The sequence below is a fragment of the Ambystoma mexicanum genome, chromosome 10 (assembly GCF_040938575.1).
Source record: "Ambystoma mexicanum isolate Mex_15411 chromosome 10, UKY_AmexF1_1, whole genome shotgun sequence".
NCBI lineage: Eukaryota > Metazoa > Chordata > Amphibia > Caudata > Ambystomatidae > Ambystoma > Ambystoma mexicanum.
Genome location: NC_090932.1, coordinates 1,536,589,183 through 1,536,601,349, shown reverse-complemented (window position 1 = coordinate 1,536,601,349; position 12,167 = coordinate 1,536,589,183). Strand labels below are relative to the sequence as shown.

The following is a 12,167-nucleotide window of genomic DNA, read 5'->3' as shown; positions in this document are numbered from 1 at the left end:
AGACCCAATCCTGGGTCCCCACCACCAATCTTCTGTCATGCGTAAGGTCATGACCAGAGTGCTTTGCAACAGGAAAGGTAAGGGGTGACAACATGTACTACTAAGCCGCACCCATCTTCCTGTCTCCTGTGGATCAAAGTGGCTCTCTGGTTAATTGAGCTCGAGAACAGACTGTCTGCATCAAATCACATATATCTTCCCTCTGAAAGGGGGTGGCCCTGCAGCGGTTGCCTACTGTAAACAGTTGTTCCACACATGACATTCAATGGCCTTCATACAGAGGGGTGGGAGCTAGCTTCAAGCTGACACATTGCATATGAAAAAGGTGTTGGGGTTTCCTGCCCTGTGTTAGTTCTGTGAACAGGCCTCTTGGCAGGCCTGCTTCACTTAACTCTCATCAGTATGCGCTGCCATCAGAGAGAACCTAACAATAGGCAGGGCATATCGATGGAGCCTTTGCTATTTTAAGTAGGCTGACCAGGGCCGGAGGAAGGCGTTGCCTTCCCCCTTCAGAGATGCTTTGATGTACCCATGGCTGTCACATTGCAGCTAAATGTGACAGGAGGACCGCACCGGTAGACTGTGTCCCCCAGAGTGCACTTGACTATGTGTTTGTTGTGCAGTGTCCATTGGGAAATGTGTGCGGAATAGCCCCACACATTTCCAGGAGGTTTACCTACCAACATTCCATTTCTTTTTTAAAAGTATCAAACCAGCCCAGGCGGAGCGCACACTCCCCGTGCGGATGGTCTAATTCCTCACTCTTCTCTTGGTCAGGTTCTTCAATTCCTACCAGTCAAGTGGTCTCTTCTGTCTGTGTCTGCACTTCATTTGCACAGCAAACAGGCATGTCTTTCCCATGGCAACAGTGTCTTCTCCAAGCTGCACACACAGACAGCCGTTTCTCAGGCTAAATGTTCTCTTCTGACCTCAGTGGCAGAGCCACACTAAGCAGATGGCTCTGCAAAGGCCCAGGGGCTACAGCAAAAAGCCTGAACAGGGCAAGGCCGCTTCATTTTTGGCAGTGGAGTGGAAGTAGAATTGCAGGGTCCGCCCTATGAGACAGGGTACAAGACGTGAATTACATAGGACCTTTTCACTTTTCCCAGAGTCCCCTGCAAAATCGGGTCTATTTTCAAGGACAAGTGCAATTATCACAAACAGGTAGGTATGTGATGGCATGGAAATGTATCGAAATTGTAATGGTTTGGTCAACAGTTGGAACGCTCAGAGACAAATTGATTCACTTCTTGTCAATGTCCTGGCTGCACTGCAGAAACAGCTGGTCGTCCTGGTGGAGCATCACTTCACCTGTCCCCAAAGGAGCCCATTTCTCGATGCTGTCCTCGCTCCTGTGCAATCCTCCAATGGCTCTTTGCATTCTCAAGCCTCTCCCATGTTGCCTTGGCAGCGGCCTGCCCAATAATCTCTCAGGAGGGCGGGGTCACTTGCCAACAGGCCACCGATCATGCTAAGGGAAAGAGCGCACAGGTAGCAGCCTGCTCATTTGCATGTTTACACCCAGAATCCTATGCATACCTTGCTACTATATTTGCTGTCAGTTTGGTGAGCGCAAGATGATACAGGTGTTCACCTCAACAAATCTCGGCACTGGAATCCAGGCGGTTTTATGAGTTTGACAAAGGATGCTCAGGATGGAGCTTGCTGGGATCAGTGCAAGTTAAATGGGAATCCATTCCCGGGGCGCACGGGCCTCTGGGTCAGGTGCTTTAGCTTTGCGCAGTGGCAGTATCGTAGCTCATGAGGTTTAACCGAGGCGCGATTATTGCTTATTGAAAACTTTACCCAATACCCCGCCATGACAGCTTGAAATATAGCTGGAATTGGTAATTTTTGACAGTCTCTACGGAGGCTGAACCGATTTGTTTGAAAAGGAGACAATGACGCTTTTACTCCACTGGAGAAGACCTAGCAAGAGGGGTGTGTTTTTCGGAACCCATCCCTTCTATTCTTTGTTCTCTCGTGGCCTACCCTCAACAAAGGGGTTTACTTCCAGAAGCTAGCGCATTCGTAAACTCCAAGCGGCGCAGCGAAGTCTATGGAACCGTGACCATGCAGCAGGTGCATTAAGCGCCTCAGTTGTCTCGCTGCCTTCCTGATCTCACGACATGAAAACCATGAGCTTTCAGAACCTAGCAGACAGTGACCTGTCTGCCTTCGATCCTCTTTGCCACATCTGCTCTTGCGAAAGTCATCAGATTGTTGGATGGTTGCTCAGGGAGGTCTGGCTGCCACTGAAGCCAACATCAGCAGAGGGGTCGCTTTACCTTTGGCCTTCGCTCACCATCTCAGTCTTCCCAAGAGAGGCAAAAGGGCATTTCTGTCCCCATGCATTCTATAGACACATATTCACGTGGAGTCAACAACCCGACCTCTCTTGGTGTGACGAATCAACTTCCGGGGCACTAGTGGTCCAGGGAGGAATATCGCTTTCTAGACCATCAATCAGTCCCACACCTCTAGTACACCGGAAGGGGTCCGAACAGTGGACGGAACGTCAGGCTGGTTAGTTGCAACAGAGCGAAAAAACAATTGTGACCCACTGATAAAAGGGACTGTCCAGTCAAGGTTGTATACAAATATCTACTTTAGTATTAATACAACAGACAGTTCTAACACACTACAAAATACAACCCACCCTATAAAGGAAAACAGGGGACAGACAGTTTCACAAAGGAGAGGGATGCACTCTGGATACTGACAGGAGTGCAGTCGGTAAAGCAATCAGTCTGAACTGTTCAAGGTTATTTGGTTGCAGCAGCAAGGGAGCAAGAGGTCGTAAATGTCACTAAGGGCCTTCGGAGAAGGACCAGGGGGACAGAACCACAATGTAACTGGTGTTTGAGATGATCTTGGTACTCGACAGCATCGAGTGGCTTCCAGCATGCTTTGTAGCTCCGGCGACAGAGTTCAAGAGGGACGACAGATGCGGATATCAGTTGGCAGGCAGTTTGGTAAGCGAGGCTGGGCGGACGGCTGCAGGCTGCCCTACCCGGCGGCTCGGGGTGAAGAATCGTTGTCTGTGTGCTGGTTGGTGGATCTGGAACGCTGGTCGAGGGTTCTCAGACGGCTTTAGTGACTGCAGCGTGAGAACAGCCACAGTGGTGCAGCCGGTCGCAGTTTGAGAGCTCGACTGCTTCGAAAAAGTCCTTAAAAGATGGACGCTGGTTGATGCTTGTTGTTGCACTCCTCCGAGCTTCTTCTCAATGCTTGGGTCGACGTTTAAGGCGGCCGACCCAAAGCTGAGAAGAGTGTTTGCTGGCAACGGCCTTGTCCTTTGTTCAGAGACTCTCTGGCACTTCCCACCTAGGAAGCTTGCTGGCTTAACCTAGCAGGGCACGCTGTGTGCTGGCTGGGTACCGGTTCTGGTGCTGCTTGATGGATCCTCTGAGTCGGGTATCTCCCTCTGTTCCCTGGGAGATGTTTTGGGAGGTATTTTGCTTCCCTCTTGGAAATCCTGGACTTCCTTCACTGGCGGAAGCCGTGAGGCAGACTGTACCATCACCGAGGGTCCGAATGAGTCCTTCTTCGTACTCCTTTTGAAGTCGTCGGATGATCTGCTTAGTGAGGGGCTCAGCCCTCTTTTAAAGCCAAATGGGCCCCAGTGATTGGAGCATGCTAAGCCTACCTTAAAGACCCAATCCTGGGTCCCCACCACCAATCTTCTGTCATGCGTAAGGTCATGACCAGAGTGCTTTGCAACAGGAAAGGTAAGGGGTGACAACATGTACTACTAAGCCGCACCCATCTTCCTGTCTCCTGTGGATCAAAGTGGCTCTCTGGTTAATTGAGCTCGAGAACAGACTGTCTGCATCAAATCACATATATCTTCCCTCTGAAAGGGGGTGGCCCTGCAGCGGTTGCCTACTGTAAACAGTTGTTCCACACATGACATTCAATGGCCTTCATACAGAGGGGTGGGAGCTAGCTTCAAGCTGACACATTGCATATGAAAAAGATGTTGGGGTTTCCTGCCCTGTGTTAGTTCTGTGAACAGGCCTCTTGGCAGGCCTGCTTCACTTAACTCTCATCAGTATGCGCTGCCATCAGAGAGAACCTAACAATAGGCAGGGCATATCGATGGAGCCTTTGCTATTTTAAGCAGGCTGACCAGGGCCGGAGGAAGGCGTTGCCTTCCCCCTTCAGAGATGCTTTGATGTACCCATGGCTGTCACATTGCAGCTAAATGTGACAGGAGGACCGCACCGGTAGACTGTGTCCCCCAGAGTGCACTTGACTATGTGTTTGTTGTGCAGTGTCCATTGGGAAATGTGTGCGGAATAGCCCCACACATTTCCAGGAGGTTTACCTACCAACATTCCATTTCTTTTTTAAAAGTATCAAACCAGCCCAGGCGGAGCGCACACTCCCCGTGCGGATGGTCTAATTCCTCACTCTTGGTCAGGTTCTTCAATTCCTACCAGTCAAGTGGTCTCTTCTGTCTGTGTCTGCACTTCATTTGCACAGCAAACAGGCATGTCTTTCCCATGGCAACAGTGTCTTCTCCAAGCTGCACACACAGACAGCCGTTTCTCAGGCTAAATGTTCTCTTCTGACCTCAGTGGCAGAGCCACACTAAGCAGATGGCTCTGCAAAGGCCCAGGGGCTACAGAAAAAAGCCTGAACAGGGCAAGGCCGCTTCATTTTTGGCAGTGGAGTGGAAGTAGAATTGCAGGGTCCGCCCTATGAGACAGGGTACAAGACGTGAATTACATAGGACCTTTTCACTTTTCCCAGAGTCCCCTGCAAAATCGGGTCTATTTTCAAGGATAAGTGCAATTATCACAAACAGGTAGGTATGTGATGGCATGGAAATGTATCGAAATTGTAATGGTTTGGTCAACAGTTGGAACGCTCAGAGACAAATTGATTCACTTCTTGTCAATGTCCTGGCTGCACTGCAGAAACAGCTGGTCGTCCTGGTGGAGCATCACTTCACCTGTCCCCAAAGGAGCCCATTTCTCGATGCTGTCCTCGCTCCTGTGCAATCCTCCAATGGCTCTTTGCATTCTCAAGCCTCTCCCATGTTGCCTTAGCAGCGGCCTGCCCAATAATCTCTCAGGAGGGCGGGGTCACTTGCCAACAGGCCACCGATCATGCTAAGGGAAAGAGCGCACAGGTAGCAGCCTGCTCATTTGCATGTTTACTCCCAGAATCCTATGCATACCTTGCTACTATATTTGCTGTCAGTTTGGTGAGCGCAAGATGATACAGGTGTTCACCTCAACAAATCTCGGCACTGGAATCCAGGCGGTTTTATGAGTTTGACAAAGGATGCTCAGGATGGAGCTTGCTGGGATCAGTGCAAGTTAAATGGGAATCCATTCCCGGGGCGCACGGGCCTCTGGGTCAGGTGCTTTAGCTTTGCGCAGTGGCAGTATCGTAGCTCATGAGGTTTAACCGAGGCGCGATTATTGCTTATTGAAAACTTTACCCAATACCCCGCCATGACAGCTTGAAATATAGCTGGAATTGGTAATTTTTGACAGTCTCTACGGAGGCTGAACCGATTTGTTTGAAAAGGAGACAATGACGCTTTTACTCCACTGGAGAAGACCTAGCAAGAGGGGTGTGTTTTTCGGAACCCATCCCTTCTATTCTTTGTTCTCTCGTGGCCTACCCTCAACAAAGGGGTTTACTTCCAGAAGCTAGCGCATTCGTAAACTCCAAGCGGCGCAGCGAAGTCTATGGAACCGTGACCATGCAGCAGGTGCATTAAGCGCCTCAGTTGTCTCGCTGCCTTCCTGATCTCACGACATGAAAACCATGAGCTTTCAGAACCTAGCAGACAGTGACCTGTCTGCCTTCGATCCTCTTTGCCACATCTGCTCTTGCGAAAGTCATCAGATTGTTGGATGGTTACTCAGGGAGGTCTGGCTGCCACTGAAGCCAACCGCAGCAGAGGGGTCGCTTTACCTTTGGCCTTCGCTCACCATCTCAGTCTTCCCAAGAGAGGCAAAAGGGCATTTCTGTCCCCATGCATTCTATAGACACATATTCACGTGGAGTCAACAACCCGACCTCTCTTGGTGTGACGAATCAACTTCCGGGGCACTAGTGGTCCAGGGAGGAATATCGCTTTCTAGACCATCAATCAGTCCCACACCTCTAGTACACCGGAAGGGGTCCGAACAGTGGACGGAACGTCAGGCTGGTTAGTTGCAACAGAGCGAAAAAACAATTGTGACCCACTGATAAAAGGGACTGTCCAGTCAAGGTTGTATACAAATATCTACTTTAGTATTAATACAACAGACAGTTCTAACACACTACAAAATACAACCCACCCTATAAAGGAAAACAGGGGACAGACAGTTTCACAAAGGAGAGGGATGCACTCTGGATACTGACAGGAGTGCAGTCGGTAAAGCAATCAGTCTGAACTGTTCAAGGTTATTTGGTTGCAGCAGCAAGGGAGCAAGAGGTCGTAAATGTCACTAAGGGCCTTCGGAGAAGGACCAGGGGGACAGAACCACAATGTAACTGGTGTTTGAGATGATCTTGGTACTCGACAGCATCGAGTGGCTTCCAGCATGCTTTGTAGCTCCGGCGACAGAGTTCAAGAGGGACGACAGATGCGGATATCAGTTGGCAGGCAGTTTGGTAAGCGAGGCTGGGCGGACGGCTGCAGGCTGCCCTACCCGGCGGCTCGGGGTGAAGAATCGGTGTCTGTGTGCTGGTTGGTGGATCTGGAACGCTGGTCGAGGGTTCTCAGACGGCTTTAGTGACTGCAGCGTGAGAACAGCCACAGTGGTGCAGCCGGTCGCAGTTTGAGAGCTCGACTGCTTCGAAAAAGTCCTTAAAAGATGGACGCTGGTTGATGCTTGTTGTGGCACTCCTCCGAGCTTCTTCTCAATGCTTGGGTCGACGTTTAAGGCGGCCGACCCAAAGCTGAGAAGAGTGTTTGCCGGCAACGGCCTTGTCCTTTGTTCAGAGACTCTCTGGCACTTCCCACCTAGGAAGCTTGCTGGCTTAACCTAGCAGGGCACGCTGTGTGCTGGCTGGGTACCGGTTCTGGTGCTGCTTGATGGATCCTCTGAGTCGGGTATCTCCCTCTGTTCCCTGGGAGATGTTTTGGGAGGTATTTTGCTTCCCTCTTGGAAATCCTGGACTTCCTTCACTGGCGGAAGCCGTGAGGCAGACTGTACCATCACCGAGGGTCCGAATGAGTCCTTCTTCGTACTCCTTTTGAAGTCGTCGGATGATCTGCTTAGTGAGGGGCTCAGCCCTCTTTTAAAGCCAAATGGGCCCCAGTGATTGGAGCATGCTAAGCCTACCTTAAAGACCCAATCCTGGGTCCCCACCACCAATCTTCTGTCATGCGTAAGGTCATGACCAGAGTGCTTTGCAACAGGAAAGGTAAGGGGTGACAACATGTACTACTAAGCCGCACCCATCTTCCTGTCTCCTGTGGATCAAAGTGGCTCTCTGGTTAATTGAGCTCGAGAACAGACTGTCTGCATCAAATCACATATATCTTCCCTCTGAAAGGGGGTGGCCCTACAGCGGTTGCCTACTGTAAACAGTTGTTCCACACATGACATTCAATGGCCTTCATACAGAGGGGTGGGAGCTAGCTTCAAGCTGACACATTGCATATGAAAAAGGTGTTGGGGTTTCCTGCCCTGTGTTAGTTCTGTGAACAGGCCTCTTGGCAGGCCTGCTTCACTTAACTCTCATCAGTATGCGCTGCCATCAGAGAGAACCTAACAATAGGCAGGGCATATCGATGGAGCCTTTGCTATTTTAAGTAGGCTGACCAGGGCCGGAGGAAGGCGTTGCCTTCCCCCTTCAGAGATGCTTTGATGTACCCATGGCTGTCACATTGCAGCTAAATGTGACAGGAGGACCGCACCGGTAGAGTGTGTCCCCCAGAGTGCACTTGACTATGTGTTTGTTGTGCAGTGTCCATTGGGAAATGTGTGCGGAATAGCCCCACACATTTCCAGGAGGTTTACCTACCAACATTCCATTTCTTTTTTAAAAGTATCAAACCAGCCCAGGCGGAGCGCACACTCCCCGTGCGGATGGTCTAATTCCTCACTCTTCTCTTGGTCAGGTTCTTCAATTCCTACCAGTCAAGTGGTCTCTTCTGTCTGTGTCTGCACTTCATTTGCACAGCAAACAGGCATGTCTTTCCCATGGCAACAGTGTCTTCTCCAAGCTGCACACACAGACAGCCGTTTCTCAGGCTAAATGTTCTCTTCTGACCTCAGTGGCAGAGCCACACTAAGCAGATGGCTCTGCAAAGGCCCAGGGGCTACAGCAAAAAGCCTGAACAGGGCAAGGCCGCTTCATTTTTGGCAGTGGAGTGGAAGTAGAATTGCAGGGTCCGCCCTATGAGACAGGGTACAAGACGTGAATTACATAGGACCTTTTCACTTTTCCCAGAGTCCCCTGCAAAATCGGGTCTATTTTCAAGGACAAGTGCAATTATCACAAACAGGTAGGTATGTGATGGCATGGAAATGTATCGAAATTGTAATGGTTTGGTCAACAGTTGGAACGCTCAGAGACAAATTGATTCACTTCTTGTCAATGTCCTGGCTGCACTGCAGAAACAGCTGGTCGTCCTGGTGGAGCATCACTTCACCTGTCCCCAAAGGAGCCCATTTCTCGATGCTGTCCTCGCTCCTGTGCAATCCTCCAATGGCTCTTTGCATTCTCAAGCCTCTCCCATGTTGCCTTGGCAGCGGCCTGCCCAATAATCTCTCAGGAGGGCGGGGTCACTTGCCAACAGGCCACCGATCATGCTAAGGGAAAGAGCGCACAGGTAGCAGCCTGCTCATTTGCATGTTTACTCCCAGAATCCTATGCATACCTTGCTACTATATTTGCTGTCAGTTTGGTGAGCGCAAGATGATACAGGTGTTCACCTCAACAAATCTCGGCACTGGAATCCAGGCGGTTTTATGAGTTTGACAAAGGATGCTCAGAATGGAGCTTGCTGGGATCAGTGCAAGTTAAATGGGAATCCATTCCCGGGGCGCACGGGCCTCTGGGTCAGGTGCTTTAGCTTTGCGCAGTGGCAGTATCGTAGCTCATGAGGTTTAACCGAGGCGCGATTATTGCTTATTGAAAACTTTACCCAATACCCCGCCATGACAGCTTGAAATATAGCTGGAATTGGTAATTTTTGACAGTCTCTACGGAGGCTGAACCGATTTGTTTGAAAAGGAGACAATGACGCTTTTACTCCACTGGAGAAGACCTAGCAAGAGGGGTGTGTTTTTCGGAACCCATCCCTTCTATTCTTTGTTCTCTCGTGGCCTACCCTCAACAAAGGGGTTTACTTCCAGAAGCTAGCGCATTCGTAAACTCCAAGCGGCGCAGCGAAGTCTATGGAACCGTGACCATGCAGCAGGTGCATTAAGCGCCTCAGTTGTCTCGCTGCCTTCCTGATCTCACGACATGAAAACCATGAGCTTTCAGAACCTAGCAGACAGTGACCTGTCTGCCTTCTATCCTCTTTGCCACATCTGCTCTTGCGAAAGTCATCAGATTGTTGGATGGTTGCTCAGGGAGGTCTGGCTGCCACTGAAGCCAACCGCAGCAGAGGGGTCGCTTTACCTTTGGCCTTCGCTCACCATCTCAGTCTTCCCAAGAGAGGCAAAAGGGCATTTCTGTCCCCATGCATTCTATAGACACATATTCACGTGGAGTCAACAACCCGACCTCTCTTGGTGTGACGAATCAACTTCCGGGGCACTAGTGGTCCAGGGAGGAATATCGCTTTCTAGACCATCAATCAGTCCCACACCTCTAGTACACCGGAAGGGGTCCGAACAGTGGACGGAACGTCAGGCTGGTTAGTTGCAACAGAGCGAAAAAACAATTGTGACCCACTGATAAAAGGGACTGTCCAGTCAAGGTTGTACACAAATATCTACTTTAGTATTAATACAACAGACAGTTCTAACACACTACAAAATACAACCCACCCTATAAAGGAAAACAGGGGACAGACAGTTTCACAAAGGAGAGGGATGCACTCTGGATACTGACAGGAGTGCAGTCGGTAAAGCAATCAGTCTGAACTGTTCAAGGTTATTTGGTTGCAGCAGCAAGGGAGCAAGAGGTCGTAAATGTCACTAAGGGCCTTCGGAGAAGGACCAGGGGGACAGAACCACAATGTAACTGGTGTTTGAGATGATCTTGGTACTCGACAGCATCGAGTGGCTTCCAGCATGCTTTGTAGCTCCGGCGACAGAGTTCAAGAGGGACGACAGATGCGGATATCAGTTGGCAGGCAGTTTGGTAAGCGAGGCTGGGCGGACGGCTGCAGGCTGCCCTACCCGGCGGCTCGGGGTGAAGAATCGTTGTCTGTGTGCTGGTTGGTGGATCTGGAACGCTGGTCGAGGGTTCTCAGACGGCTTTAGTGACTGCAGCGTGAGAACAGCCACAGTGGTGAAGCCGGTCGCAGTTTGAGAGCTCGACTGCTTCGAAAAAGTCCTTAAAAGATGGACGCTGGTTGATGCTTGTTGTTGCACTCCTCCGAGCTTCTTCTCAATGCTTGGGTCGACGTTTAAGGCGGCCGACCCAAAGCTGAGAAGAGTGTTTGCTGGCAACGGCCTTGTCCTTTGTTCAGAGACTCTCTGGCACTTCCCACCTAGGAAGCTTGCTGGCTTAACCTAGCAGGGCACGCTGTGTGCTGGCTGGGCACCGGTTCTGGTGCTGCTTGATGGATCCTCTGAGTCGGGTATCTCCCTCTGTTCCCTGGGAGATGTTTTGGGAGGTATTTTGCTTCCCTCTTGGAAATCCTGGACTTCCTTCACTGGCGGAAGCCGTGAGGCAGACTGTACCATCACCGAGGGTCCGAATGAGTCCTTCTTCGTACTCCTTTTGAAGTCGTCGGATGATCTGCTTAGTGAGGGGCTCAGCCCTCTTTTAAAGCCAAATGGGCCCCAGTGATTGGAGCATGCTAAGCCTACCTTAAAGACCCAATCCTGGGTCCCCACCACCAATCTTCTGTCATGCGTAAGGTCATGACCAGAGTGCTTTGCAACAGGAAAGGTAAGGGGTGACAACATGTACTACTAAGCCGCACCCATCTTCCTGTCTCCTGTGGATCAAAGTGGCTCTCTGGTTAATTGAGCTCGAGAACAGACTGTCTGCATCAAATCACATATATCTTCCCTCTGAAAGGGGGTGGCCCTGCAGCGGTTGCCTACTGTAAACAGTTGTTCCACACATGACATTCAATGGCCTTCATACAGAGGGGTGGGAGCTAGCTTCAAGCTGACACATTGCATATGAAAAAGGTGTTGGGGTTTCCTGCCCTGTGTTAGTTCTGTGAACAGGCCTCTTGGCAGGCCTGCTTCACTTAACTCTCATCAGTATGCGCTGCCATCAGAGAGAACCTAACAATAGGCAGGGCATATCGATGGAGCCTTTGCTATTTTAAGTAGGCTGACCAGGGCCGGAGGAAGGCGTTGCCTTCCCCCTTCAGAGATGCTTTGATGTACCCATGGCTGTCACATTGCAGCTAAATGTGACAGGAGGACCGCACCGGTAGACTGTGTCCCCCAGAGTGCACTTGACTATGTGTTTGTTGTGCAGTGTCCATTGGGAAATGTGTGCGGAATAGCCCCACACATTTCCAGGAGGTTTACCTACCAACATTCCATTTCTTTTTTAAAAGTATCAAACCAGCCCAGGCGGAGCGCACACTCCCCGTGCGGATGGTCTAATTCCTCACTCTTGGTCAGGTTCTTCAATTCCTACCAGTCAAGTGGTCTCTTCTATCTGTGTCTGCACTTCATTTGCACAGCAAACAGGCATGTCTTTCCCATGGCAACAGTGTCTTCTCCAAGCTGCACACACAGACAGCCGTTTCTCAGGCTAAATGTTCTCTTCTGACCTCAGTGGCAGAGCCACACTAAGCAGATGGCTCTGCAAAGGCCCAGGGGCTACAGCAAAAAGCCTGAACAGGGCAAGGCCGCTTCATTTTTGGCAGTGGAGTGGAAGTAGAATTGCAGGGTCCGCCCTATGAGACAGGGTACAAGACGTGAATTACATAGGACCTTTTCACTTTTCCCAGAGTCCCCTGCAAAATCGGGTCTATTTTCAAGGACAAGTGCAATTATCACAAACAGGTAGGTATGTGATGGCATGGAAATGTATCGAAATTGTAATGGTTTGGTCAA

The 12,167-nt window shown here is 50.4% G+C and overlaps 3 non-coding genes across 3 annotated transcripts; all 3 read left to right on the top strand.

Annotated features, from left to right (window-relative positions):
* The first annotated feature begins 1,732 nt into the window (after nt 1-1,732).
* Nucleotides 1,733-1,873, top strand: LOC138496531 (U4 spliceosomal RNA). The gene has a single exon (XR_011278034.1). It is a non-coding gene; the product is annotated as a U4 spliceosomal RNA (small nuclear RNA).
* A 3,508-nt stretch (nt 1,874-5,381) lies between these two features.
* On the top strand, nt 5,382-5,522 carry LOC138496530 (U4 spliceosomal RNA). The gene has a single exon (XR_011278033.1). It is a non-coding gene; the product is annotated as a U4 spliceosomal RNA (small nuclear RNA).
* A 3,513-nt stretch (nt 5,523-9,035) lies between these two features.
* LOC138496529 (U4 spliceosomal RNA) lies at nt 9,036-9,176 on the top strand. Its single transcript, XR_011278032.1, has one exon. It is a non-coding gene; the product is annotated as a U4 spliceosomal RNA (small nuclear RNA).
* The last annotated feature ends 2,991 nt before the right edge of the window (nt 9,177-12,167 follow it).